Genomic DNA, 27340 nt, shown 5'->3' with positions numbered 1-27340 from the left:
GCAAGATATCTCACCTCCAGCTGCTCCGGAGCTTTTCTCCGGGAGCTGCAGAAGAGTATGTTTATTCGGGGCAGATTCTAGTGTGACTGAGGTTTGTGAAGGTGAAGCGGGTCGAGCCCGATAAAAAGTAGCTTTTTTTTTGTTCTGTGCCAACAATGACAGGATGGAAGTAAACGTGAATAAGGTGAAAATACATCAAACCAATCAGGACACATAATCTGCTCATCAGCAGTCGGCTAATGAGAGGGATTTTCTTGTCGTGACCAGAATGATGCATGATGGGACCTGGTGGCTGACGTATATCAATATGTATGATCACATTGATATACACCACACACAGATACAGTCTTTTTTTTATATATTTGTCCTTCATCCAGGCTCAGACTGTCTTTTTTCCCCCTTTTTGTCTCTGTATCAGAAGAAGCGTCACTGTCTGTCTCTACCTTTCGTCTTCTTTTGTGTGCATGGCGACACACACACACACACACACGCACGCACACACATAGACTGTCTTCTGCTGCTGCTGTGATGGCTCCGAGCTGTCAAAACATCCTCGCCTTCTCTCCCTCTCTCACCAAAGCAGCTTGACTGAGCTTGTCTATGCAGGTTCACAGAGGCTCCCGTCTATCCACCCTCATTCTTTCTTTCCTCCTCCCTTTTCACTCTCTCTTTGACATTTGTGGATCTCAGCATCTTCATTTTGCTTTCTATAGCATTTTTTTTTGAGCTTTTGTTTACGCAGATTATATACATTTAAAACCGATACATGTCATCGTTCTGCTGCAGCAGCTCTGCGTTCAGATGTGTGAATGAGTCACAATCCATCGCTGAGGCAGATAAATGAGAAAAGGCACTTACAAGTGAAGACACGCAATCGACATGTGGGACAAACAAAACCTGGTTACTCTGTTGAGTCTTGGACTGTGCCTACGCTAAGCTGGTTTATGCCCTAGGGTCCTAAATGGACACAGATGTTTACAGCAGCGCTGACAGTGGATGTACACTGAGTTGTGTTTATACTACACTAGGTATCTGTCCATGCAGACACAGACGTCAGGATTTATGATGATAACGGGTAATAACGGGTTGTTTTTCCTGCAGATCCTTCACGAAAAATATGAGCCTTGAATACTGTGTAAATGTACTAAATATTCCAGAATATATCTTTTCCCTTCATGGCTGTAGTGCACACTCTTTATGAATGGATGATGTGCACAAACATACGGACCCAAATGGCCCGTGTCCGTTCTCTGATGAGTCACAACTGTTTTGGAGGCATGAGTGGTTATAATGTTGTGCCTGATTGACGCACATTCTCTGTTTTATGGAGGGAAAAGTCATCTGACAAGAAAAAAAAAATGAATACAGGTTAATATAAACGCATGTGCTGTGTGACTGACAGCGTCTTCAGAAAGAGTTTCCGCTGATGGTTTCTTTACGTTTCCGATCGCATCCACTCTCTGTTCGTTCAAGTCTCATCTTGGAGACTTTTCGAGGTTTTTGTAAAAACAGCGACGTGTCGGGACGGAGAAGCATCGTTTGGAGGGAAAAAGGTGCGTTTTCAAAATTCAGCCACCTTCCTGTGGGCTTCACAGGCATCATTACGAGCCATTTCACATTACGTCCGTCAAAGCTACATGGAGTATTGTTAAAGCCTCTCGTACTTATTAAAAATGAATGTGGTACCCAAACTATACGGCGCATGACCTGTAGCTTAGCGTAGCGCATGTTGGATGTGTTTACCGCACAGGAGAACACATTATTACCAGTTCTCGAAATAAAAATGTGTGTTTTTTTTTTCTCTAAAACATGGGTTCCTGATAAAATATATTTACATTCCCCGTCCTGGTCTGATTTGCTTCCCTTTCTTTCTCCTCGCTGTTTCCTACTTTCACACACAAACACGCACACACACCGACTGTGTGTTTGGCCTGCAGGGTGTGCACAGCAGGGAGGAATCAACCGTATGGCAGACATGAGGACGGAGCCAAATCTGGCTTGTACACATGGTGTGTGGCCGTGTTGCCCTGTGTGTTTTGTGTGCGCGCGTGTGTGTTTTCAGCTGAAGGCAGCCTGCACTTAAATATATATCAGGGGCAGCGGTTGCCTAAAGGTGAAAGCTGTGTGGTTTTCGCTGGAAAGCTGCCGAACGAATGAATGAAAACCACTCTTCGTTTCCCTCGCCCGTTGCTGCCTTTGTGCCCTTGAGCAAGACACTTAAAAGAAGCAAGAGAGAAGCATATGATAAAAGTGAAGTAGGAGGGCGTACTGTATTTATTTATGCTTAGATTATATATAGAGAGAGAGTAAACGTATGAGCAAAAGCAAATGCTCAGATTTTGGAATGCAACAAAACGCTACAAATATTAAAGCAAAAGCAGCATTAACTTTCAAAGAAGTCTAATTCTGCACAAGGAACTGATGTCTGTGCACAGCAATGTCAAATAGTGTAACCAGGAAGTTCTTCTTTAAACTGCAGAAATACTAGAATAAAATACATCTTTGCAACCCTGGAAAGGATGTGACTATTCTCATACCAGGACCTAAATATGAAAATAATTATGCATGTAAAGCCATACGCCTGTATGCGGATGTTACAGCTGTCCGTGTTATATACACATCACGCTGCATGTTGTTTGGTTCCACGTCTTGTGTGTGCGTGAAGTGTCAAAACGTCCCCTGCAAAGCATGAAACAAGCATTTGTTTCTGCATGTCCGTGTCAATATATGCAGCCTGCAGGAAAATATGCATGTCATTTAATTGTATGTGTGCGCGTTGTATATACCGTGTCTGCTGCCAGCGCGCAAACACACGTTGAGCGCATGTGTGTGTGTGAGAGCGTCTTGGCTCATGGTGGGTTTGTCAGTGCATGAAAATCATTTATTCATGTTCCACTCGCTTTCTCTCTCTGTGTGTGTGCGTTGCATAAAGCGTCCTTTATGTCTTGCATGCGTGCTCTAATAGATGCTCTTTGCTAACATGTGTAGCTAAAGGTTAGGCTATCGTGTCTACATTTTATGGTGCAGCATTGTCTGTTTATTTTCCCCCTTAGTCATCCCTCCACGCTTCTATTCCCCCCTGTATTCTTTCATTTTCCCCCACCCAGATCCTCTGTGACTGCACTAAACAGCTATCAAAACTGTGTGTGTGCGGTGTGGCTTTAAAAAATGCATATATTCTATAAGAGGGAGGAGGAAGCAGAGCATGGTGAAAAGAAAAATACAGCCTCTGTGTGTGTTGTGTGTCAGTTGACTTGACATCTGATCTTGCTGAGTATGGTAAAGAAGAAAGTGCTGAAAGTACCCTGTGTGTGTGTGTGTGTGTGTGTGTGTGTGTGTGTGTGTGTGTGTGTGTGTTTTGTGGCCTGTTTGCGTCCTCGTTTCTGTGTGGGTGGCGAGAGGAGGGAGTAAGGGAATAGAGTGTGTGCGAGTGCATTTAGCTTAAGTGTCGGTACGCCTTGGTGTATGTGTGTGGCATGCAGGGAGGAAAGAAGCAGGGAAAGCTGAGAGATAGACGGCGGGGAGGGTGATGAAGCAAAGATCAGCAAAGGAAAGGAGGGAGGACTTTTCAAGAGAAAGGGATGGAAAAGAAAGGACGCCGTAACAGAGAGATACACTCGGAAGACAGTGTCTGTTCTTCCCTTTTTGTCTTATTCCAATTTATGTTTCAGAGTTCCTCGCTGTGGTATAAATGTTACATGGATTGCGTATGTTATGAATGAATGTTACATCAAAACTCCTTCCGTCTTTCCTTCTCTTTCTTTGTGTCTTTGTCAGAGTCCCCCCAGAGTCTTTCTGACAAATAGACTGGTTTGATCACCCTCACATATGCGCATGCACATCACATTTGACTGAGAGCTTCTTCATGTACAATAAAAATAAAGTCCCTTTATCGCTTTCTACACTCTCTGTGTCCTTGTGCGTGCTTTATGTTTTCCGTGTTGTTTGGCGATATCAACGGAGAAGTGTCTCGCTGAAAGAAATTTATAAATATTTCATCCCGTAACTTATGAAAATGCAAGATCGACATGTAAGTCAAGAGGGGGGGAAAACTTGGCTTTAATGGCTGAGTATTTGCAGATCTGGTGCTCGAAAAAGCAACGCTGGGGAACAAAAGAATGACAGAAAAACTGGCTCAAATGAGATCAAGGACACAAACGCTGTAGTTTAAGGGCCCCCAAGCCAACTGTGATGCTGCATCGTGTTGCCTGGTTCTGGATCAAAAAGGGGCACCTAAGGAAACACCACAAAGATGGAAGCCGCCAGCTAGCTCGCACATAGCTAGCTGTTTATTTTCATACCTGTAGGACTGTATTCGTCATTCAAAAGGGGAAACTGAAAGATCTCATAAGGGCATCAGCAGGCGTCTGACTAGTGGCAACTTTGCAGGACACAATGGGCTCAAATCTGGGCCAGAGACGCTCAAACAGACCAACTGTTAGCTTGGTGAATCACAAGGCTAAGGTGCACAGGAGTCAAGATGGGTAGTGGGTCACTGAACAGAATTACGGTGAGTAGGACAAAAACACAAACTTAAGCAGTAGATTTGTGGTGTGTTGAAGTGCGACCTTTTATCTGAGTTTAGCTTGGTGGGTCTAGGCCTTTAGAGATGTTGCTCTTTAAAAAAATAAAAAATCTTCATTTAGATTCCAAGATTTTTATTTTGCATTCTAAAAAGTCCCTGCTCCCAAATTACTTCCAAATACTTTAGAAAAGCTATGGCGTTTGCAGCTTTGAATTTAATAGACCTTTCTTTCTGATGATTACTAAATTTGTATACAGCATTTGTTCAGCGTGTACAAGGCTAAACCGAGTGAAAGAACATTACATTTAAATCGCGTTTTGTTGCTGACTTCACGAGTGTTACAATAAAATAGTTGGCAAATGGAGGCAAGTGGATAAAATAAAACTTAATTTGTCGTTACTTCAGCGCATTTTAGCGCTAAAACAGCTACGTGCAGCTATGTGACTTCTCCCTCCACGATCCAGCAAAAAACATTAAGCAGCTGCGCCACAAAAGGAAAGCGACAATGGATCTGAAACAAAAGCTGTTGCTTTGCCAATTAATTATTGTAGTATTTTGTCTGGTCTTTGCAGACATTCACACAGTGGTGAGAATCAAGTGAGAAGCAATTAATGCAAAACTGTGCAAAATGCACAAAACAGCATTAAAGTTGATTAACATGCTGTGCATTGGAAATAAAGAGAGAAGAAAAGGAGGGAGATGCTACATAGGAGCGTGATGCTTATTCTGGTGATTCATAGCGTATCTCATTGGTTGGGTGACTATGGAAACCATTTAGAAAAAAAAAAACAATGGTCATACTATCTTCACTATATTTGGATGGATGCTGGATTTCTTCAAGTAAGAAGAGGGATAAAATGGGGAGGAAAAAGAGCCATGAAAGAGGACACGGAGCTCTGATGTGCTGGAGAGATTAAAATATGTTAATACATCTACTGAACATCCTGTAGTCTGTGTTACTATGGCACTAACACAAGACTTCAATTAAAGCTCAGTGGCCACACACACACACACACACGCACACACTTAATGCCATTGTGCAGACAGGCCTATTGATTTTTTTGTGGTAACACTGTCCTGTCACCACATACAGCGCTACTCTGCCTCTCTGACCTCCCCCCCTTTCCTCCCTCCCCCACCTCCTTTCCTCCCCTTCTCATACATGTGTATATGTGACACTTTTCACCTCTCCCCCACCTCTCTCATTACTATCTCCTCTCCTCTCCCCGCCCTTTCTTCCTCCTTTAGGCTCCTCCATCTTCCCCTGCTCTCTTCCTTCCTCCTTAGCCTCCATCCGTCTCCTGCTGTTTTCCTAAAAAGATTACGGTTAAGATGGAAGTGGGATGACGTGGGCTTTCTCTTTTTTTTTTTTTTTTTTCTCTCGTCACATTTAACACACAAACTGAGATGTGCACGGATGAAGAAAGGAGAAAACAAATAAGAGACTGTCTCACCGACCCCAGAGAGAGCAAGGTAGAGGAAGAAACGCAGATTTCCTGCTGTGTTAAGAAGCTTTGGCATAAACGCAACATGAACAGAAAACAAGGGCGAAAGAAAAAACGCACATGAAGAGGTAGAAAGAGAAAAGGCAAGAAAAGAAACTTGCCTAAACATCGCCTTCACCCTAACCTTCAACCAACTTGAGGGCTTATGATGTCCTCATTGTGATGCAGCAAACAGGTTTATGTCCCCAAAACATGAGTAGTACACACACACACACACACACATACATAAATGCACACACACTCTTGCCTCTCTGCGACAATGCTATTCTTATTTAAAGAGTCTGTCTTTTAAGTGAACACAGCATGCAACAGTAAATCCCAACATGCACACACACACACATGCAGACGAAGGCAGACCGTCTGTCTATAGGCAGGAATTCACTCCGAAAGCTTTACCTCACCACACACACTGCAGCTTCATTGTGGCTTCTTCACTGAAGATAACACAACAGTGAGGCTGCTGGATTAATATAAAAACCTTAAAGGTAAACAGATTTAGCATAAATCAAATAAATACTCTAAGTAAACACAAGTAAATACAAACATAGTCTTAATGGTTGTTCTTTCAGTAGAGATAGAATTGATAAATAGGCCTCATTATCTCACTGGGTTTGATATTTGTGTGCGTGGAGTGTGTGGATGCGCGTACGCAACTCGAGAGAATAAGAAAAAGCAGAAGAAAATGATCAGTCTGAAGCCTGGTGAAAAAACTCACTTAACACATCTGGATCTGTGGAGTTTCTCCTGAGTAGGAGTGAACGTGAAGGAAGGAGGGAGGGAATAATTTAGAGGAGTGTTTTGCCCTCCCGTCCCCTCTTTCTCTCCTTTCCACTCTCCAGCCAGAAGAAAACTCCTCCATTCCTTACATTCCTCTCACATTCCAGCTCTGGGTTTACCTTCTCCACCTCTCTTTCTGCATCAACATCATCCTCCTCCTCTTCTCTCGCCCATGGCTGTCTGTCTCTTTCCACCTCTTTTCCTTCCCTTCTCCTCTTCCCTCTCGTTCTTTTTACCCCCCCTCCACACCACCTCCCAGCTTGCTCCAGTAGGCCGGTGGAGGCAGGGGGCTCGCCTGAACCCTCCACCCCCAGCAGGGGCCCTCCAGCTCAGCCTGGCTAGCTGGCAGGCTCCCTGGCTCACCTCCAGCACACACACACACACACAGACAGACACACACACTTTTCCCCCGTCCTTGCCTGCTTTCTTCTTCTACAATCACATTTTTTCTTGCTTTTCATTCCATTATTTAGTGAAGCGCGATGATTACGTACTACTGATTGTTCTCAAAGACGACACATCTACTGCAGTGGCTTTACAATTTGGTTTTATTCTATACATGCGCAGCTACTGGGTTTCTGTGCAGGCGTCACACAGCCATCCATTCGGCCAGTTTCAAGACTTCCAGGGAATTCGTCTGCACCTCTGAAGCATCAGATGTTCGTACAAAATGGCAGCCAGGTGGTTAAAGTGAATTTGTGATGTGAATCAGATGCTCTGGCCTTCGCAGATTTCCACCCACCTGAACACACATGGGAGATTTAGCGGTGGTGTTTAAACAGAGCGCTCTCTAGCACCATCATCGACAAAACACGGAATGAAGCAAATGTCTTTTGGAAGGGGAGTTCTGGGACTTGGAAATATGTATGTCGGAAACTAAGCTTTGGAAACCCCTGTCTTTATCGCTCTGGTGCTAAAATTGGTGGGAAGAATGTCCTACTCTGAGATAAAATCTTATGCTATACCAGCTTCTTAAAGAGGAGGTATGGAGGCTGAAAAAAAATGGAGGAACATAGGCTACAGCAGTAGAGGAAGAAAGAAGCCAGAAACTGATTCAGAAGCAGCTTCCCGATGGTAAAATGCACCGCCAGTTAATTTGACATTCGTTAAGAGTCACACTGTTTATTTTTCAATTTACTGGAAGTAAAAAATAAATAGATTTCCATGTAAGTGGTAATGTGATTGTCAGGAGGAGGATTTGAACCCACGCCTCCATCTTAGAGGCCAGAAGATACTTTCCTGAGGAAGGAGTAAACACTTGAGTCTGGCGCCTTAGACCGCTTGGCAGTTATTTGTCTTTTATTCTACACAGTGTATTTGTAGGAGAAGACGGTCACTGCATCAGATTTGGTGTTTATTAATAAACTCCTTCAAAGCCTACGTCACTGTCACGTCACAACGTTAGCTGGAGGCAAAACAGAGGCACAACACTGTCACTGTCAAATGGGAAAATGTCGTTTTGCTGTATTTTTGGGGGCCAAAACCGAAAAAGCAAATAAACTAAACTTTGAAGTTTTATCACATACCTGCCAGTCATGCCTGCTAGTCGTAGACAAATTTGGTTGGATGCGATTAAAAGAAAGGGATTGGAGTGAGACAATAGTCAACAATGCTCTTGTATGGAGCACACACTTCAGGTCAGATTAATATATAATACATCATAATTTTCTGAACTGAATAATGTTATGGGTTAGACTAAATTGCGACTAAAATACCGTTAAGTTAATTATTATTTGGAGGATTCTTGATACATGCGAATGCTAATGCTAACCACTAGCTAACGCAAGGTTAGTTGTGTGTTTCAGGGGTGTCCAAGCAGAAGTTACATTTACTATGTTACCCTCCACAGTGGTCCCACTTACTTCTTGTAATATCTTTGTTGGAGAGGCTTCTCTTGATCACTGAAATCGAATCTCTAAAATATGCATTTTCCTTGTCCATTTTTACCAAAACAGTCGTTTACAGGCTACAGTGTTTGAGATGTTTTGCCTCCAGCTAAGCCCCGCCCCTCAAAAAACATCACATTGTTTACAAGCTGTGAAGGGGTCTATAGGAAGTAATAGAGAGAGAGATGCAGAGATGCTGCAGACTACAAATTAGTCATCAATCAGCCATAACTCTATGGTCTCTAGCCCTTCTATTGTGAAGTAGGAGCTAGAGACCATCTACTGGATACAAGTACACAACAAACAAAGGTATGAAGAACAGTAGCTTCAGACAAGCATAGAAAGGAGAGTCTGAAAGAGGAACCGTATACCTTTCATGAGTGACACAAAGACGACACAACTGGTTGGCTACCCTTTAGGCTATTGATTGCATTGTTCCGTTGAATGGTTGTTTAAGGAGGATAGGATATTTCTTTCAGACTCAGTACGTTTACATGCACGTGAAAAAAACGAATTATTGCCTTAATCGGACTATAACAGGAGAACTTAAGTGCATGTAAACACGTTAAAATCGAGTTCTCATTATCCGATTGAGACACCCAGATAATGCGATTGGAACTCGATTTTCCACGGCATGTATACAGTGAATCAAAGTTTTCAACGTGGTATTACCGTGTTATTACCCCGTGGAAAAGACACGTATCGCCACCTAGTGTGAAGAAGGAGAACAGCTATTCGATTTTCTTGCGCTGCATGTAAACTGGGAGAAGCTCTGCGTATAAACGCACTGACTGTGAACACTACAACAACACTCTTTATCATTAGGATGAACCTGACAAAACACTTACGCCCAACGTGGGGCTCGAACCCACGACCCTGAGATTAAGAGTCTCATGCTCTAATCCAAGATATATAAGGGAGGGACTGTACATCTGTCCTTTTGCATGTATGCATTTGTATATAACGTAAACCTGACTATTCTTTTGACTATTGCCTGTTATTACATGATTATTAAAAGATACTTCGCCCAACGTGGGGCTCGAACCCACGACCCTGAGATTAAGAGTCTCATGCTCTACCGACTGAGCTAGCCGGGCCTTGAACCCTGTTTGGCTAGAGACGACAGAGAATCTGACCTTTGGATTACTGTCATAGTCAATCATAGTGCTAGTTGCAATCTCTAAGAGGGCACTATGACACAGCGATTGTTCATTAATCTAGATCTAAACCTCCCCTTTTCCAATTTTTTTTTTTGGTAGCGCAACTGTCAAACTGAACAACCTCAACCATTGACTGAGAAAGAGAGAGAGAGAGGCCCTCAGTAATTTGGTATTTCCTTTTTAGACAGGGGGAGGAAGGGCCAATGCCCTCGTTCTCAGTATCACGCGCACACACACACACTCACGGCTTCTGTTTTAATGACCCTTACATCCGGACTTAGGCACTGGAGCCTCAGAGAAAAAAAAAGTGCATAGATAGATAAATAGATAGATAGATAGATAGATAGATAGATAGGAGTTGAGCTGTAGGTTCAGACAGGTATGCACTGCTGAAGCTAAGTGGTTAGAGTTCACGGTCCACACACACATGTACACACACATGGTTATGGGAGTTCAACTGGAGGTTAGACCTTCAGGCTCCAGGGCTCAAAGAGAGAAAGACACAGAGAGAGAATTCATAAGCAGCTGATTCAGCGTGGAACTGACTGCCGTGATTCCTGCAGACACAGGGGAAAAGAAAAAAATTCTTGAGTAAGACGAAACTAAATGAAAATTCAAGAGAGATGAGGGTGCAAAAATTCGGCGGTGTAGCGGAAAAAGGATTATTACACGGTAGACGACAGAGAGACTTAGCACTGAGTGAGTGATAACGACTCTTTTACAACTAAAACAACAGCTGAAGATGTTACTGTGTCTCCAGACTGTCTCTCATACAAACACACACTCATGGGGGGGCCCTGACCTTGCCGACGGCAGCTGTTGACGTCACTCAATTCAGATCTGCAAATTCCTCCGACTATGCACACACACACACACACACACACACACACACACACACACACACATGCACTGACAACTGAATGACATGGGCAACGACACACGGAAGTCTTACTAAATCCTACCACCAAACCAAAAGCCACAATCTCATATCGCTGACAGTATTGCCCTCAATTAAACCAGCAGACAATCTGATAAAGGAGCAGCTTTGCAGAGTCAGAGGGTTATGAAAGTTTAAAACGTCAGATGACACACTGAATCTGATATACTTGTACAACACTACATTTCTTCCCTTTGACCCTGCACTCAACCTTTGCCCATGTGATTATCCATTTTAACCTCACTTATTTGGATGCCTCAATCCAAGATATATAAGGAAGGGACTGTACATTCATCCTTTTGCATGTATCCATTTGTATAGAACGTAAACCCAACTATTCTTTTGACTATTGCCTGTTATTACATGTTTATTACACAATTATTAAAAGATGCTTCGCCCAACGTGGGGCTCGAACCCACGACCCTGAGATTAAGAGTCTCATGCTCTACCGACTGAGCTAGCCGGGCTGTGGACGAGGGGGTTGTGTGTAGAAAAAAAAATTGTATGTTGTAAAGAGATAAAAATGATTATTTACATACTAATTACACATTGATTCTGTAGGTTGAACCTTCCTGAAACAAAGCTATGTTCACATGGACAAGTCATTCTCATTACAGATTCCATCATACCTGTTTACCTGGATGCTAAGACATATACCAGTATATAAAGCATAATAACAAACCCCAGTATATCAATGCAAATGTACCAATTTTGATGTGCTCCGAGCGGTTCTGATCGCTGGAAAGCGTCAAAAATGAATTGAAGATTTGCAAAATAGTGTTGAATGAAGCATTGAGGAGATTAGCTGATGCCCCTAGCTCCATTGAAAACACTGAATTCATTCAGTACAAAAAGATGATAAAGATGGTCCTACACAGACCTACACTGTCAGTTGCAATGACCAAAATTATTCCTGCTCTGTCTCCAGACTGAGACACTTTGGCTAAAATGTCTCTATATCTCATGTCTGTACAGAAATGCTTATATATCTCATGTAAATTGTACTGTATATTTTTTGTAATTCTTTAGTACCTCATTCTTATTTTTATTCTACATTTAAGATTATTTTATTTTATTGTTATGTCTATGTCTGGTTCATATATGTTCTTTCTTATCTTGGGACTCTTGGACAAAACAATCAATAAAGTTGAATCTTGCTTCTATGAAAGTTGTTTTGCAGGAAGCTTCTTCTTCTTGTGTGATGTGGACACAAGGGTATTTATGCAGCTGTGAGTCACAATCTGTTTCTTAGGAGAATTTCGTACCCATGGACCACTGTTTGAAAAACCTTACGCCCAACGTGGGGCTCGAACCCACGACCCTGAGATTAAGAGTCTCATGCTCTACCGACTGAGCTAGCCGGGCTACATTTTTGAGTTCAAACATCATGTTTTTCGAGGATCTAAAAAGGCATCTGGTCATAGGTATGCAGTATTATTGAAGCTTAGAATATTATCATTCGTCAGGATATTTTGAACCCACGCCTCCATCTGTAGACCAGAACTCCCTCTGGTCAGGAAGGGGTTAATCCTGACACCTGACGTGCAAACCTTAATTAATTACAGTGAAATGCTCCGTTGCCTGCTGGAACAGGAAGATTGTGCGTTTTCATTTTTAATGCACAACATTGCAAACAGATCTCTCCATCTGATGGACGAATTCATGAACTACCAAATGAACGACTGGACGCATGGATTTGTGAACAGATAGATATGTGATGGATGGATGGATGGATGGCCTCATGAGGAGACGGGTAGGTGAAAGATAGATGGATAGCTGGAGGAGGGCAGGAGGTGGAGGGTTCGCCGTCTTTGATCCTCCCAGCAGAAATAATCAACAAAGCCCTGAGGCCCTAAATATGTGTGTGTGTCTGCTTAAGACTGATGTGTGTGTGTGTGCTGTGGGGTTTTCTGGCTTCATGCCAAGACTAGCTCCCACCAGGAGACAGATCAAAGACGTATCTCTCTCTCTCTCTCTTTCTATCCCTGCCTACCTCCCTCGCTCGTGTTTCTCACACTCTTTCCTCCCTTGTCTCTGCTGTCTGTCCAGAAAACGCTCAAAGTTGCTCTTATTGATTACATCTTCATTCTTTTTTGTACCCGAGTCTAGATAACGGGATGAAAACTGTTAATGAAAGCAAAGAATGGAAAGAAAATAAAAGAATGAAACAAAAAATAAATTAAATGTAAAGCCAAAAGAAGAAGAAAAAAAAGCTGGTTCCTTTAAAACCCTCTTGGTAGTGAAGTTGTCAGACCAGGCATTAACATCAGACCTATTCATCCTCTAGCATACAGTGCTTAAAAGTAAACCTTTTCTACATTTCTGCATGGAAACATCCACAGATATTCACGTCCAGTCTGAAAGTAGACAAAGAGATTCTCACCAACAACAAAACAAATTAATAAATAATGAACTATTATATTATACTTGTGTATTTACTTCCTCCAAGTCCCTGTAGATGACTGATCAGTGTTTACCGGAAACATTTGGTTGCAGTTGTCGAAGCATCGCAGGGTCACAGATACTGAAAACAAGGGTTCAAGTACTTTCGCACCTCAAAGATATGTACATGACCTCCCGCTGTGAGATCTGGAACGCTGCGAGGTAAACAATTGTACATGGTGCGTCCCATGCCTCCTGCTCATCCTGTCAGGAGGTTTTTTTTTTTTAATGCTTTAAGTTTGTTGATAACCTGCCAAATGGGCCAGTCAAAGCCTTTCTTCAAAAGGCTGCTGATATTCGAATAAATCACTATGTCCTGCATTGTGCCTGATATCTGCTGCCGTATCTCCTCTTCTCCGCAAATCCAGAGCAGCTCGTGGATCTCACAGTCTTGCCAGGGCGCTGCCATGATCAATAAAAAGAGTGTGCTACATCGCTATACAAGCTGTATATAAACACAGTCGCACCTGCATTCCCTGATCTGTGCGATTTCTCTAACATGACTTCGGGCTAATTCACCTATGCGTTTACATAAACGATCATGTAACAACACATTTGATTTGTTAGATTGTCTTTCAGAGACCGGTCTCTAGGAGACCTACAAGATGACTGACTATCGCGTAAATTAGCAGGTCAACGCGGCATTCCTGTTCACATTGAAGCCGAGCTGATAAAATCCAGGGTCGATTGCCCAGTTGACAATTTCACATCGCATGCAAAACCCAGGTTGAGGGCTTAAAGAGATCTGTCTTGGTGCAATAAAAGATAAATACAAATTATTAAAAATAAAAAATAAAATTAGGCTAGGGTTGTGTTTAGGTTAAAATCCTGGCAAGAGGTTATGGTACGTGTTGAGATAATCCATGTGAGTTAGTCAGTATTTTACATGCACGTGAAAAAATTCATTATTGCCTTAATCCGACTTTAACTGGACAACTTAAATGTTAAGTGGGTTAACACTTAAGTTACTCCAACTAAAATCAGAGGTCTCCTTATCCAATTAAGAAATCAAGATAATGCGATCTTAAAACGATTTTCTCCGGCATGTATACGCCTTAATCGGACTTTAACTGGATTGCGTGTGTGCACATGCTCCACGACCGCTGCGCTAGCGTATGACCCTGGAACAAACACATCCAAGAAAGCCGGTCGCAGAAGAAGAAGGTAAACAGAGTCGCTGGAAGAACCACCTGAGGGATAGCGCCATCTTATCTGCACCAGAAGTAGCGCACACATTATGTATGAGATTAAAAAAAACTGTACTATTATCTGTCTTGTTGTTGTGTGAAATGCCGGTCTGCAGCATGAATGACTCCTGTTTATTATAAGACATAATATGTCAACTGGAAAGGAAGCCATATTAACCCGCTTAAAAGAAACATATCGCCACCTAATGTGGAGGAGGAGGAGGACATGTTCCCGTCAGTTTTTCGATTTCCTCCGTTGCTTGTAAACTGGGACAAGGACTGCATCCAGAAAGTCGATTTTAGAGCATAGCTCGATTAAGCTGTTCATGTAAACACACTGAGTGTAATGTACTCTGAAGTACAGGCTGTGCAGAATCAATCAGAGCCCTGGTAAAAAATTACTCTCATGTCATTCTTGGTTGTTAAAGGAACAAGGTATTTTAAAAGCATCAGCCGAGCAGATGATGTGTGAGATTAATAATGAAGCATTAAAGCTCTGAAATGTCCCATTAAAAAACCTACTTTAATATCTCACACTTATGTTGTTTGCTGCTACTGTTGCAAAATGCTTCCCATGAAAAACCTCTCCTCCCCTCTCCTCCTCTCCCCCGTACCGTTCACAGCAATCATCGGGTCTCTTGAACGTTCTCCTGGATATTGTTCGTCTTGCATTTTTATTGATCTGGGAATTGAAACTCATTTGCACTCGTTGCATGTCGCTCTGCATAACAAAATCCGCTAAATGTCTAAAAATGTAAATGTAATTGCGGTGATGATGTTAGTTTCCTATTGAGGATGCTGCACTGCGTGAGCTGCAGTTTTTCATGACACCAACTCACAGAGGCAGCATCGCTAACAAGAGCTGAACTTTCTCTATTCCTGTCTGCCCCTTTTTTTCCCCCTCGTGCAGACTCATTCTTACTAATATGCAAATAGGCAACATCCTGATCAGACCCTTTCTGACCTCTTCCCTTCTTTCTATCATCCTGTCTCCATCACTCTTCTCCACTCTTGTCTCATATTGTCTCTTTAGCTCCGTCGCTCATCTTATCTGTTCCTCTCCGCATCCTTTTTCCTCTTGTCAGCCCTGTCTCTCCCTCTTTTATATCCTCCATCTTTTCCATTCCCACCTCCCTTTCCCCTTGTCTCCTTCTACCGTGGTTTTCTCTCTTTCTCTCTCTCTCTCTCTCTCTCTCTCTCTCTCTAGCAGTAGTCATTCTACTTATAGCCTCGCCATTAATCAAGCTGTCATTCTCCGTCATGCTCGCTGGATCTCACTGGGGCTCATGACACACACACACACACACACACACACACACACACACACACACACACACACATTCAGAGCGAGGGATAGGGATGTGAGCCCACACGTACTCGAGCTGAAACGTAGGCACACACACACACACATGCAGACGAAGCAGATCACACCTGTCCAGATGTGGAAAACACACAGATGCAGTGTATAGATAAAAATGGAAACAAATACCTACACAAACACTTTCCCTTTTATGGTCTCGTACACATGTAGCCATCGCAGCCTTTGGTGCAAACAGATTTAGGGAGATACAGGCAAGGGAGGGAAGGTTGGACACCTGTCCACACAAACACAAAAAAACTCACACACAGCAGCTGAAACAATGTCCCCTAACCCTCAGGGCACAACAATGTCCTTAAATTCATATCGTCCTCCTCTTCCTGCTCTGTCTATAAACATTTAAATCAGTTTTGATTTCGCAAAATGATATGAACAAGTAGGTTCATGTTTCCTTACTCTTGTTTAGATGTGTGTTGCCTGTAGTGTGAATCATTGTTAAAAATACATCAGCTGTCAAAGTCCTGTTGTCCAACTTCCTTACTGTGGTACAGCCTGTACTTTTAATGCACCGTTATCCTCAAAGTAGTTGTAATGTCGTGACTTTGAGTATCGAGCGTCACACGAGCAAATATGCGTGTGAATTATGACTCCGTTCTCATCTCCTGGGCATCAATTCGCTGGCGTCACAGAAATACGCACAAGGTGACCTTTGACCTGCAGCAACATTAGACGCCACACACTCATCACTGCATAAAGTTTTAACATGATCTTTTTTTAAAACCTAAACAAATAGTGTTGAGGCTTAAATGTAATTCAATCACTGGCGTTCATGACGTCATGCTTAAAAATGAGCCTGTGAAACGCATATTATTTTTTAATGCGCCAGATCTTTGGAATACTGAACTAACCTCCTGAGGCCTGAGCTTCAGTTTGGTATGCATTTTTAATTTCTCCAAGGTATTTGGGATGAGTAGGACCTAAGAACTATAAAAGCTAAGCATCATACTTTGAACAGGAAGTAGTTTTTGGGAAAATAAAATGTAGTCCTCATATGTGGACATGGGGATTATTTCACTGTATATCATAGTAAAGTCACCAGTATGTAACAAAATATGAAACTGAACATGGCTGTGCAGTGAAGTTATAGCATGTTACTATTGATTGAATTTGTTAATGTTCACGTATCATATTAAACTAGAAAGGTTAATAAACATAAATAAACAGGTTGCAACTGTAAAATTGAATGAAGTTTTGTACATTTTTGTTATGTGATCGGTTGCAGAATGAATCCGCCGCTATCATGTTTTTACACCAACTAGTATCTAGTTATGAGGATAAAAGGTTAAATGAAGCAGAATAAGCTGCCACAAACCTAAAACTTAAGGTCCCCATATGAGGACGCAGGGTCTCTGGAGGCTAACGTTAGCTCAACTAGGGATTCACTCCTGGAACTCGCTTTTCCACGGCTAGTTTGAAGACAGCTCCACCAAACCACCAACCTCTATGTAAGGACTCTGACACTGTTAGTGTGTCACAAGTGGAAACACTTTTGCCGCAAGGTGAGTTAACATCGGATCCAGTTTAACTGCAAAACCCGGTGCATCACAGCGCTGGTGCTATGGATTACATGGTGAGTATCTCTAGGTGACATTTGATGCCCAGGGAATGAGATTGTATTGAAAATGTAACCCTTCCTTGAAGCATGTGATGGAAAACTGACTCTTCATCCACTGGTACTGCAAGACTCCAGGTCTGATCTTTATGTACCAGATCGTCCTTCTCTTGACTTTTGTGTATAAGGGTGTCATGTTTCCTGGATCACATTTTTTTTATATATATACAATAAATATGTTTAAGCAATCCTGACAATTGCATTAAAAATGGACAAACTTTAATTATTTTGCGGTGGCTGTATGATGGCTCTTTTTGGTGCTCGCGTCTTCTCATTTGTCCTCTCTTCTTGCGAGACCCCCAGCACCATGACCAATGCAAGAGCCTCATAAAGACCCCAAGGAGTCAGAGGATTTCATGGGGCTTTGTGTTGGACTGCGTGTGTGTATGTGTGTGTTAGACAGCACATGTGGCGTGCAAGGTCATGTAATCCTGTGGCCTCAAGACACTGTTGTAGACACACACACATACAGCATTCGCTCTTGCACACAGGACATATGTACACACTGATGTCCTGGTATAACCCGCATTGGCCTCAGATACTTTTGCAGTAAACTCACATGTTTGTAAAGTTTCTGAAATGTTGCACCAACTCTTAGGAGAGAAACAACTGACCAGTCAGAGGTTAGTTTTTCGGGCCAAGAATGAGGCCCCCTTAAATGTGATCAGTGATTAGCAACGGCAGCTAAAACAGAAAACAGTACCACTATCCAAATTATACAGTTGCTAACAAGAACAAAATGTTAGGCTGAATATATGATGTGGAACAAAATGTAAATTTGGTCTCATTATGAGGCTAAAAGCCCCGACAAGCTAAACCGACATCAAGGAGTCACCGACAACAAAGTCCAACTGCTGCATCACCTCACGTCGCCTGTGTCTGGACCAACACACCACAAAGGCTACAGCCAAAGACCAGCGGCCAGCTTTCAAAAAGATTTATTTCTAAGAAAATATTATTAAGGGTACTGAGAAACTGACTGAAATACAGGAAGAAAAACACGGAATGCTTTAAAATGTATTACATGCACGACAATACGAAAGGCTGTACGCACACACACACACAGACACACGCAGACACACACAGATATAGATTTCCAAGGTCATATTTCAGACATTCACTATGTATCTTATACAAGTCCTCCACTCTTTCTCTCCGCGCTCCACTGCTCTGATCTTCCTCCTCTTCTGCATTCTTCTCTCCTCCTCCCTTCATCTCTTGCCACTGTCTTTCACACAAACCACACACATTCTCTGTCTTTCTCTCTCACACACACACACAGACACACACACAAACACAGCCTCTCCAGAGACTTGTCCATTGCTCTGACCTCTCTCTCCTGGGAGAACTGGCTGTCTGCCAAGCTCTCTCTTTTTCTCCCTCTCTCTGCTTCACACATTCTCCTTTTTTCTCTGGATCTTTCTTTCTCTTCTCTCTGTATCTCTCCATCTATTGATCTATCTATTTTTCTCATCTCCCTTTGTCCCCCCCCCCCCCCCCCCCCTCCTCTCTTATCCTCTCCTGCTCCTGCATCCTCTTATCTCTTCATCCTCTCGCTCAATGTGATTCCTTACTTCTCCTCCTTTACCTCCTCTACATCCTCTCCTTTTGTTAACCCCCCTTTATTTCGCTCCTTTGCCGCTTTATTAATTCTTTCTAGGTTTCCAGGATGCTGGTGTGGCTGCAGGGCTCCGCCTGGAGCTCCGTGCCCAGCTCTTGCTGCCTCTATCTGGGCACGGTGCCCAGTGAGGGCTGGGCCGGACTGAAGGAGAGCTGGAGGGGTGTATGTGTGTGTGTGTGCATGTGTGCGCGTGTGTGTGCGTCTGTATCCAGTGATGGGTAAAGGGTGTGGGGGTGAGAAACTGGAGAAGGAAGGGAAGAGACTGAAAGGAAAAGGAGGAGGGGGAGTTGTTGACAGAGAAGAAAAGAGCCAATGAAGAACGGATTTTTGATGAGTCACAGTTTGCTAGCGTTACTGTGGCTACAGGGCTGGTGTGCATGTGTGTACCTGAAATAAAAAATCTTTTACCTTTGTCTTATTCTTCAACAAAATCAACAGATCAGTCCAGTTTAATACAACCAATATTTAACGACTTCTTTTCTACAGCACAGGATCCCAATCAGAAGGAAGTCTGAAGGAAATACTTCGCTTCTTCCAACCAGAAGTCCAAAAGACAAAGATTTAAATATCACAAAAAAGGTCAAGAAAACTAGAAATATTGATTTTAAATAAACACAACAGATGGAAAAAAATGGTGTGGAAGGGCAAGGTTACTGTAACATTTGGGGTATTTGCTGCTGCTACTACTACTAGTATTATTAGCAGTGAATTAAGGAAAATTAACATGAATAGCAATTGCTGACTAACATAGTCACAAACCAGATAGAGATAAACAAGCCACATAAAAACCAGTTAAGAAACGTGCACACATATGAGCGATGTGGCAGCAAAGGACCTTGAGTTTTATCGATGACAGACAAATTAACTAATCTCAACCTGCTGGCAATTCAACTGAGCTGAAGACCAATCAGAGTGGGAGAGACAGTCCATAATATATGAAACATGCAAATCTTCAGCATCTACTGTGAGTAAACAAGCTCCATGGTTTCGGTCCAGTTCAAGTGGTACGTTCTTTTGAAACAGAAAGAGGTGACGCTATGAAGAGTACGTTGGCAAAATACTTTTATAATCTGCTGAGGGAAATATATACATGAAGGTTACCTAGGCAACCAGACTAGACGAGCAAATCCTTTAATATCTGAATGCCAGAAATTCAACCAAATAAAAAATATCTTTGTTCATACGTTGAAGACTTAATGCCTCCCGGTGTTAAATGGTAAAAGCTTCTTTCGTATTTTGTCCCTTACAAAGGAATACTTTATGCAAATAAAATAACGCACAGGAGCAAATATGAGAGCACAGCCACGTAAAGTAAGAAAATATATAGTCTGTTTGTTTACTGTGATGAATGTCCGGAGTTTGGGGTTTTCTTCTCGTAAAGTTTGGATTCACTAGAGCTTCAGCACACCTGTACCCAGCTGCTGCACGCAGAGAACAACAATTCCCCTGCTGGTCACTAATGGTACCGTACTGCTGGAGTGGAAGCAAATGGCCTGGACCCAACCATGCATGGTGGGAGGTGGGGAGGGGGGAGGGGGCTGGTGGTCAGATGTAAGGGGGGGAAATAAAGAAAGGGTAATTATAAAGGGGGAGGCAGGACAGGAGGAAGCATAGCCTTTAATTGGATGAAAGAAACCAAGACAAAAAAGGAAAGTCTGCACGGGAGAAAGGAAGACGAGAGAGAGGGGGAGAATTCACACCAGAGTTTAAAATGTCGCCTTTAACTGCTGTCTCTTGATTTATCTCCTCACTGTCCTGTCCTAACATTCCTCTCTCCTTGAGTTTTCCTCTCCCTGCCCGGTCCCCTACTTACCTCTGATGTTCTTTATCTCCCCCTCTCACCTCTCACTCCTGTCCTTCCTTAGTCATGTTTCTCTTTCCTCTATTAAATGTCCACTATTTCAGTAACGTAGCGCCCTCTGTCTGTCTTCACTGTTACTGCAGCAGCAGACACATTTTAAAACTTGAACTCCTCTCAAAGAAAGTACAATAAACCTATGCAGCTGCTTGGAGAAAGTCCAACATTATGGCTGTATGAAAATGATTTTTTTTCACTGTGCACATTCAAGATATCTGAAATTCTGCACAGAAAATGTATAAATAGTGTGATAATTTATAACAGTTGAGGCTTTTGAAATTTTCTAAACTAATTATAATATTCTAAATGTCAAGTTGCACCATATAACTCCCTGAACCTGCTTTGGTCCTGGTGATGAGAGCCCTGATTAAATGGATATTTTTTTCAGACAATGTCCTGCTGTCACTGTCACACGTTGCCCCGGTGTCATCCAGGACGTCCTTGCACCGACGCCAGCGAGACAACTCCCTGTACGTTTATTGGCCGTAATGAAAAACACAATTCTGATCTCGATGCACGAGGCGTGCACGTTTGACAGGCGACGACGCGGCAGCACGGCAGCGGCAGACGCTGATGTGAAATATATGCTGCTGCATGTGTTAAAATATGCAGGATGAAATTCAGGAGCTGTGGCGCTACGGTGCTAAGTGTTTTAACCCTCGTGCATCCAGAGATTAGCAGAGTGTGGAAGCTTTTTGAGCTGCTGCCCGGCACAGAAACGCAACGGCTCCGTGAAATGCTCTGCAATTTAGTAATGCACTCCAGAAGATAATGCAAGCTCAGGCTCTTTTCCTTACACATAAAGTAGCTAAGTATATTGTTTTTGTCATCAGTCTGATAAACAGAACCTTATTAAACAGAAACTGTTTCTTCATTTAAGTTGTAAAACCGGGTAAACGGAGGTGAAACGGTCTCCTCGTTATCTAAAAAGCTCATTTGGCAAAGAGTCAGTGTCCTCCTTTAACGCAATGCAGTGCAGAGCTCGTCCAGGCTACGAGCAACCTCAGATGAGTAAATCACTTCAGCCAATCACGGATGGATGCGTTCTGAAAAACAAAATCTGTTTTTGTGTGTTAATCAATGTTGTCTGCTCGCCCTGCTCCTGCAGAGGCAGAAACAGAAGAGAGAAATGAGGTCCGATGAGAGGAACGAGGGAAAGGTGGAAAGAGAGAGAGGAAAAAAACAGGGATTGTCAATAAATAAATAAATAACGAAAGAAATAAGAGTGAGATCCAGAGAGTGTCTGGTTTCCCATCAGAACCAAGATACTAAATTTTAATTTGATCTCCTCTCTCTCTCTCCCTCTTCCCCTCAGTGTGAGAGCGCTGACAGATTTTGTATTGCTTGCAGTTGGGAGATTGGCTACAGAAAAACACACTCAGTAATTATCTAGAAAGAGCACCTGGGCACTGGGAATCTCATTATAGTACAACGACTCCTCCAACACACACGCGCACGATGGATAGGAGTGAAGCCGGACCAGGAAATAAATAAATAAATTAATAAATAAAAGGAAGATTTTTTTGCACAAAGAGGAGAAGCAAAATATGAAAAAGATCTCAAAAACACCCAAACCACAGAGACCGACAGGGAGCGAGGAGCCTTTCTAGCTGCTAATGTGTTTGCTTGAAAATCACGGTTGTGAGGTTTTATGGATCTTGGACAGATGTTGTATTATGTGGTGTGACTCACAAACACGTCAGGCTCAGAGATGGTGAAAGGATCATTTGAATTCATCTGTTGCTCTCTCTCTCTCTCTCTATCTGACTTTATTTACAGCAAGCGGTTTATTTAAGAGCTATATTTCTGAAAAGCACAAAGACAAGCAGCGAGTGCAAAGTGATCAAAAACCATGAGACGTAAAACTCAGAGACACAAATATAAAGTGGCATAAAACTCCATTTGAATTTGCTCATGTTTCTCCTCTCCTTGTTTGCTTTGATCTGTTGTAGTAGCAGGCGTCGACCAGTAAGAGGCAGCGTTTCCTCTCATCTGACTGAACGTCTTTTATTGCCTTCCCTCTTTCTTTTCCCTTCATCTGGACTTGCCTCCCTCCCTCTCTTTCATCTGCCCCCCACCCCCAAACCATTAAAACACAAACAAATTGCTTGCCCGTCACACATTTTCTACCACACTGTTTTGCCTGTGCAATAAACAAACTGCCGAAACTGAGCAGTTTTGAATCGGATTGATGTGCAATGTGTGTGTTTGTTTTTGGAGGAACATCCTGTTGATTTGAACAGATTCACTCATTCATGAACTGATTCATAACATCGCAGGTCAACACAGGAGGGCATGGAGGCATAGAAGATGAAAAATAGCTGGAAATTAATATGGAAATGACAAAGAATTTTATGTTTCCCTGTTCATTTTTTTCTGTACATGCTAATTGATATATTTATTCTTCTCATTCACACATTTAATGAACTAGCATGCAGTTATTATATATTTTTCCTATTACAGTAAGATAGTGTGCAGTAAAATGTGAGAAATGAATAGTTTATAGCTCTTCTTTCTATTTTTATAATATGTCTCAAATTTATATTTCCATATTTATTTTGTTATTCTTCTGCCAATATTTATTTTTAATGTCACTCCAATGACTCCATACTCCTACAGACACATTCAGCATCCAAATACCATCAGGTAATTTAAGGCCATGGGACTGGAAACATGTCAAACTAATGTCTTGATGACAGTTCACCTAGTCTGAAGGTTAAACCAAACCAGATAGTGCGACACAACACAGGGAATGTAATGCTCCTCGTTATAATCTGGACGTAAAAAAAACTTGCCGATCTGTCGATCTGTTACCCATAATGCATCGGCGCATCGCCCGGCTAGCGGTAGCGCCAGCTTTATTGCCGGGGCGGACCAATCGCCGCCCGCCGTCTCCATCTTTGCTCTCGGCCAATCCCCGCGGCCATTGTCCAAAATTGCGAGCCGGACCAATCGCGGTCCGCCATTTCCATCTTTCCGACGGCCAATCACGACGGCGCATCTCCAAAATTCAACCGTCCGGCCTTCACGCAGCCGCAGAAGACCTCTACTGTCATTTCAAATTTACCGCCTCGAATGATTGGAAAGACGTACAACCTTCAGCTGCCTGTAACTACAAAAGGTAAATATGTGGCTAATATCATTGTATTCCGTCAGCTGTCTAGCTTGCTCGGTGTTAACTTTTCATTCATCGCAAAACGTAAACACGCTCCTTTTTAATGTTGTATTAAATAAACTAGCGGGTAGCTAGGCAGATATTAATAATATATTAAAGAGAGAAATAACTATTAAAAAAAACGACTTTGACGTCGCATCGCATGTGTAGTTCAAACGTGACCGTTGTGCTCCGACAGCAACGTACGTTACTGTAACTCCCGGTAACGTACAGTAACGCTCCATCACTGTAACGTACTGCTTATCAGTATGCCAGTATGACGTCAGAGTATGAGAGTATGTTCTTATGTACTTTTAGCATAACATTATGAATGAAATCTGTATAGTTTTCACTTCTGTTGTCACAAAAGTCTTGAATATGCAGTGTTACCAGTTAATAATAAGCTACAGTAACGTTAGGCAGTAAATCTGTCTGCTGGTAACATTCACTTCTGTTGTAACCACTGTCTTCAACATGCCTAGCTGCTACTGGTAGGCTACTAGTTGATAATAAGCTAGTATTCACTTCTGTTGTCATAAATATATAATATGTAGGCTACTGCTGTTAGTTTATAATTAGCTGTTTGTTTGTGTGACTGTATGCAAGTAAGAACCTACGATGTGCACAAATATCTGTGTTTTAGTAAGTTACAAAAGTGTGCACATTGGTCATATTTGTGTCATGAGCAAATATTAGCTGTATTGGTATAAATATCATTTTCCTGTTAATAACAGATGGGTCCAAACAAAAAAAACAGGGCCGTGGGAGAGGAGGAGGAGATCAGGCGTTTGGCCTCTGAGGCAGGAAACAGACCAGCACCTCGGCAGAAGAAGTGGCATGATCTATATCTGAAGGTAAACCTGGACAGAGTGATATGTGTATCATATTAAATGTAAAGCTATGACATATTTAAAGGGAACACCTTCTTATTCGCTGTCAAACATAGAGATTGAAAAATGCCCAATGCAGATGAGGGGACAGATGTCACTGTTTGGAGGTGCACAGACCTGTAAATGTGGTTTTCATGTAAAGAACGTATCTGAAGTCTCTTATGACGTGCTGGTGTTGAATACTGTTGTATTACAAATTGTTTTTATCTTGTCTGTGAACCTGTAGCCTTCCAGTTCGCTCCTTGTCTCAGTGCATCCAGGAACCTCATGTACAGTGGAACAGCAGCCAGGGCCTTCACCTGGTGAGACGCTACAGCCAGGACTCTACCTGCAGATTCACCACCACCACCACCACCAAAGGATGTCTCCTTAGCTAGTGGTGAACCTTGGCATCAGTAAGTAATGAGGATTTACTTGTGCTGATATTTACATTATTATTATTAGAATTATTATTAATATAACTCCGGTTTCCTCCCACCTCTAAAGACATTCTCGTTAGGCTGATTGGTGACTCTAAATTGACCCTCGGTGTGAGTGTGAGTGTGAATGGTTGTGTGTCTCTGCGTTAGCCCTGCAATAGACTAGAGACCTGTCCACCTGTCCAGGTTGTACCCCACCTCTCGCCCGATGCCAGCTGAGATATGCTCCAGCAACCCCCACGACCCTAGTGCAGGATTAAGTGATACAGAAGATGAGATGAGATGAGATTATTAATATACTCAACTATAAAAAATATACAAAGCCCCAGTTAAGGTCATTTTTTTCTTTTTGTCAGTTTACAAAGCCACAGTTTAGTGGCTCTCATGGTGCCATGTTAAAGCCAAACTTAAGTTTGGCTGGGAAGCATTCACTTATGTAAAGTAAAGAGAATGATACATAGATAGACTTTGATTTAATAAATACACTGGTACACTGTTATCGTTTTCATATAGCAGTAACTATAGTGGGACTTTCATGCATTCATTCCATGTTTAATGTATTTGGTTTTATTGACTGCTGTGCCAATAATGATAGATTCATTCATTCATTACCATCTACGGTCATCATATAATGTGAACTGTGCCCTTATTCCCTCAGACCTCTGATGTATCCAGCCCCATCACAAGCCCCACAAAAAGAAAAGTGTCACCACCTGGACACAGACTGTTTCTCCTGTGTCTCTTCCTCCTTCTACTGCTCCTGTATCAAGCCCAGCTTCTTCCATTCTGCCTCCACTGCTACAGCTGTAAGAACATATTCTACTACACTTGAAACAGGAGCTGCTCTTGAGTAGATTGTTATCATATCTATGTATTAAACTTATTATTTTAAGTATTTTATTTTCTTTATATTAAGTGTTATCTGCCACCTCCTCCTGTGTCTCCCCAGGAACCCCCTCTGCTCCTCTCACCTTGCCATTGCCTAAAAATGTGGGGATCGTACCTGTTTCAGATGCTGCCTGGCTGCCCACAAAGCTGCTAAAGACATTTCAGCAGCCCTGTGGAAAGACCAGCGTCTTTTCAAAGACCTGAAACTGTGGTATGATCCACCAGAGTCCTCCCTCATATACCATCAGGTCCTCACTCCTGAGCGCTTCTTCCACCACGACTTTTCTCATGGAAAAAACATGGTGTGACATTCTTTGTCAATATGTATATAATGTAAATAGTTTTAAAAGAAAAAAGTCTTAATTTGCTGCTGTTCTATTTTGTTTTTTAACTTTAACACACGTGTTTGTGAGTGTGTGTGTGAAATTTGTAATAAATTTGTTACATTTCAGTGACTGTCTTCATTTTTTACTGCAAAAATGCAAACTCACTCATAGAAAACGATAACATTGTTGCAGTACTTCATTCAGAAATATAAAAATGACTATAAAAGTACATTTAGGTACATGTGATAACACTTGGTAGTAGTCTGTGTTAAAGGCCTCATGTTCCAATGGTGGAATCGAACCAGCGACCTTTGGGTCAAGAGCCTCCTATGCTTTTCTGCAGTTAAGTGTCATATTTGGTTAAATTTCTCAAATTAATAGACCAGAATATGTGTGATTTTACTTGTGATGGACAGTAGAGACACTAATAACTACAGGCTCCTTCCATTTTTTCAAAATTTCCTCTCTTTTCCTTCTTTTTCCTTCTTCCCCCTTCTTCCCCCTCTTCCTTCTTCTTCCCCCGCCTATCCAGACTATTGTTCCCCAGCTTTAGCGGAGTCGGTAGAGCATGAGACTCTTAATCTCAGGGTCGTGGGTTCGAGCCCCACGTTGGGCGAATATTTTTTATTTTGATATTATCAAATTTGATAGTCAAGCTTCAAACTTCAAACTCCAACAACAGAAACTTGACTGTGTTTTCTTGAAGGTGCTATTGACTCAGTCATCACATGTATTTGAAGAAATTTCTTTTTATCCCGCGTTTTTCCCTAAATGA

The 27340-nt window shown here is 42.2% G+C and overlaps 1 protein-coding gene, 1 long non-coding RNA gene and 3 other non-coding genes across 5 annotated transcripts in view; 1 reads left to right on the top strand and 4 right to left on the bottom strand.

Moving 5' to 3' along the window:
- Positions 1–27340, bottom strand: part of wnt5b (wingless-type MMTV integration site family, member 5b) — an 80508-nt gene that overhangs the window by 46235 nt on the left and 6933 nt on the right. The window lies entirely within an intron of this gene.
- On the bottom strand, positions 9718–9790 carry trnak-cuu. The gene has a single exon. It is a non-coding gene; the product is annotated as a tRNA-Lys (tRNA).
- Positions 11185–11257, bottom strand: trnak-cuu. The gene has a single exon. It is a non-coding gene; the product is annotated as a tRNA-Lys (tRNA).
- trnak-cuu lies at positions 12083–12155 on the bottom strand. Its single transcript has one exon. It is a non-coding gene; the product is annotated as a tRNA-Lys (tRNA).
- Positions 24790–27112, top strand: LOC124999971. The gene is made up of 3 exons (XR_007111257.1): positions 24790–24896; positions 25159–25327; positions 26010–27112. It is a non-coding gene; the product is annotated as an uncharacterized LOC124999971 (long non-coding RNA).

Source organism: Mugil cephalus, chromosome 22 (genome assembly GCF_022458985.1).
Source record: "Mugil cephalus isolate CIBA_MC_2020 chromosome 22, CIBA_Mcephalus_1.1, whole genome shotgun sequence".
Taxonomy (NCBI): Eukaryota; Metazoa; Chordata; class Actinopteri; order Mugiliformes; family Mugilidae; genus Mugil; species Mugil cephalus.
This window is presented reverse-complemented; position numbering and strand designations above follow the sequence as displayed.